Source organism: Jaculus jaculus, chromosome 15 (assembly GCF_020740685.1).
Source record: "Jaculus jaculus isolate mJacJac1 chromosome 15, mJacJac1.mat.Y.cur, whole genome shotgun sequence".
NCBI lineage: Eukaryota > Metazoa > Chordata > Mammalia > Rodentia > Dipodidae > Jaculus > Jaculus jaculus.
The window spans coordinates 40269168-40272960 of record NC_059116.1 but is presented as its reverse complement, the minus strand read 5'-3'; positions in this window follow the sequence as shown (position 1 = coordinate 40272960).

Genomic DNA, 3793 nt, shown 5'->3' with positions numbered 1-3793 from the left:
GCAAGGGAGGTCTTTCCATCTTCTCAAGTCCTCCTCAATTTCTTTTTTGAGGGTTTTTATATTTTCCTTGTATAGATCTTTTACTTCCTTGGTTAACGTTATTCCAAGGTATTTTATTTTATTTTAATTTTTGCTGCTATTGAAAATGGGACTATATCCCTTATTTCTTTTTCTGTATCTTTGTCATTTGCATACAGAAATGCTACCAATTTTTGTGCATTGATTTTGTATCCTGCTACTTTGCTATAGGAGTTTATCACCTTCAGGAGTTTTGGGATGGAGTCTCTCAGGTCTCTTACATATACAATCATGTCATCAGTGAATAGAGCTAACTTAACTTCTTCCTTTCCAAATTGTATCCCTTTTATTTCCTTCTCCTGCCTTATTTCTTGAGCTAGGACTTCCAGAACTATATTGAAAAGCAGAGGTGAGAGAGGACATCCCTGTCCTGTTCCTGATCTTAATGGGAATTCCTCCAGTCTCTCTCCATTAAGTATTATTTGGGCCTTTGGAGCTTTGTATATTGCCTTTATTATGCTAAGATGTGAACTGGCCATGCCAATTCTCTGCATTGTTTTGATCATGAAGTGAGGTTGTATCTTGTTAAAGGCCTTTTCTGAATCTATCGAAATGATCATGTGGTTTTTATGTTTAAGCTTGTTTATGTGGTGTATTACATTGACAGATTTTCGTATGTTGAACCTCCCTTGTGTATCTGGGATAAATCCCAATTGGTCAATGTGCATAATGCTTTTGATGTGTTCTTGGATTCTGTTTGTGAGTATTTTGTTTAGGATCTTTGCATCTATGTTCATTGGGGAAATAGGCCGGTAGTTTTCTTTTCTTGTGGCATCTCTGCCTGATTTATGGATTAGGGTGATACTAGCTTCATAGAAGGAGTTGGGTAGCTTTCTCTGTTCTTCAATTGTGAGGCACAGTTTTAGGAAGATTGGTTTGAGTTCTTCCATAAAGGTTTGATAGAATTCAGCTGAGAAGCCATCTGATCCTGGACTCTTAATTTTCTCCTTTGGTCCAGTCTGTTTGGAGTTCTCTTGGCTTCTTGTATCTTGATGGGCCTTTCCTTTAAGAGACTGTGGAAGTTTTCTTCAATTATTTTGTTAAATAAGTCCCCATGCCTTTGGTCTGAATTTCTTCTCTTTCTGGTATTCCAGTGATACTGATATTAGGGCGTTTAAGTGTATCCCACAATTCCCTCATGTTCTGTTTGCAGGAACTTTTGAACTTACTGAAATTTTTGAACTCTTGAACTGTTTCTTCCATCTTGTCTTCCAGATCAGAGTTTCTATCCTCCACTTCAATGAGTCTATTCTTGAGAGCCTCTAGAGAGTTTTGGACTTGTTCAATTAAGTTTGTATTTTCTACTACTTTCCTATATCATTTCCATCACTCTGTCCAGCTCCCTTTTCACCTCATTTTCTGATTTTCTTGATGATTCTTGTAATTCATCTTGGCATTTCTTTATGTTTTCATTTAGTGTGGCCAGCTGATTTTTAAGGTCTTTTTTTTTTTTTTCACTCTCCCTCAACTCTCTTAACTCTTTGAATTCCTTCCAATGTATTATCATATTGCTCTAGCTTAGTGTTATAGCATCCACACCATTATCTGTCCTTGTTGTTTTCCTGCAAGTTCTAGCAGCAGGTTGGTCAGGGTTGCATTGCTCATAGCATCCTCTTGTTGTTCTGATCCTAAAAACTCTTCTATGTTTTGGTTAGATGTAATCCTTGTTGGACTGGGTGATCTATCTGGATTTTCTTGCATTTTATTTTTCATGTTATTTCTTTCTTTCTTTCCTTTTTTTGTTTTTGTTTTTGTTTTTTGAGGTAAGGTCTCACTCTAGCCCAGGCTGACCTGGAATTCACTATGGAGTCTCAGGGTGGACTTGAACTCATGGCAATCCTCGTACCTCTGCCTCCCGAGTGCTGGGATTAAAGGTGTGCGCCATCAAGCCAAGCTATTTTTCATGTTATTTCTTTTGTGCTGTGGTCTACCCATGACAGTTTATGAGCAGATAGGTGGCTGGACCAGCCTGGACTCTACCTCAATGGGAATCCAAGTCAGCCTGGGGAAGTTGCCAAGGAGCTTGGGTTTTTCTCTCTTGCCAAAGCTGACAGGGGCACCAAAGTTGCCTGAATTCTCATCCAGTAATGCACCAACGCTGCCTGCCTTTGAACATGGATGGGGACTGAGGTAGCAAGCCCTGAAGCTGCCCAAGTTCTGGCTGGGAACACTGGGATCTGCAAACAGTCTGTGCTTCCCCACCACAGGGGAGTGGGAGATGGGTGGTGATGGACATGTAGGGGATGGCACCTGAGCTGGCACTAATGACTCAGTCTGGGATTGTGTGGCCCTGGCTGTAAGAGTGGGCCTGCTGCACATGCAATTGTAGTGCAGAGGCAGGTGCGGTGGGCACAGGATCAGGGCACAGTGTGGGCTGACTGGTGGGCGCATGATCAGAGCACACAGTGAGGGTCTGGTGGCCGCCTGATCAGATCACAGCAGTGGCAGTCCCTGTGGGTGTGTGAATGGAACACAGGGCAGCGGGCTGGCACATATGATCAGAGCACAACAGCAGAAGTCCCCACGGGTGAGGAGATCCCCACGGGTGTGCGAACGAACACAGAGGTGGAGGTCCCCGTGGGTGTGCAATTGGAGCACAACCGCTTGGGGCGTGGGGCACGGCGGCTGTATGGGGGTGGGTAGACTGCCCACCAGAGAAGGTATCCACAATTCCCTGTTATTCTCCACTCTCTGTCCTCCCACTGGCAAGAAGACCCTGGTAACCCTTAATTTCTTGCCTTTCTTTCCCTGGTGTTTGCAGCGCAGCTAGGCAGTAGCCATCTTGGCTAGAAGTCAAGTCTTAAAAATTTTATAAAAGAACACAAAATGCCTTGAACAGCCATAAGTTCCCTTATCACAAAGAATACTATTGGTTGCATCACCATACCAGTTTCAAAATATACAACAAACCTATATTAATCAAAACAAAATGTTATGGAGAAACCTGGCTGAAATCTTGAAGAGAGTCATTACCTAGACAGTTAGCCCATCTAATGCCAGAAGGTGCTACATGAGCTGGTGAGGGAAAATGGCCAACATCTGTCTGAGCAACTTGAGGTCTAAGCTACTCAGAAGCAAACAACTGGATGTGATGCTCACCCCAATGCAATACTGGCACACAGCCATGGTGGGTAACCAGCTGGTCTTGGATTGGCTAACAGATCAACTCAGTTAATTAGAATCCATACCTAGAACTGGTAAACAAGTCAGAATCATATCTCAATAACAAGTTCACTCTCCAATATCAAGCTCCCACCAATCTTGGGCTACAAGAGGGCCTATGCCCATTAAATTTTCTCTATACTAACAATGGTTATCCCATTTAACCTTTGATGACTTCAGTCTCCATTGGAGAATCTGCCTCTCTTTTTCAGATGGATGCAGGACCTGAGGAGAGTCAGCCCATTGCCCTTCATAAGGACTTCAGCTGAAACCATAGAGTAATTGGGGAAATGAGCAAGAGTACTATTTTCTTGGTGAACATGATATCAGCACAATGTAGAAGGAGATAGACACAGAAGACATTTAACTCCTACAGAATATGATATCCAGGGACACAGAGGATCCCAAGAGCCCATTACTGAAGTAGACCTAAAATGAACCAAACATGGCTCAGGGAAATTAATGGAAGAGGGAGCAGAAAGATTGTTAGAGCCACAAGTTGGGGCAGTATGCACAGAGACTATGCCTCTTCCTCATAACTGATGGTTACCCC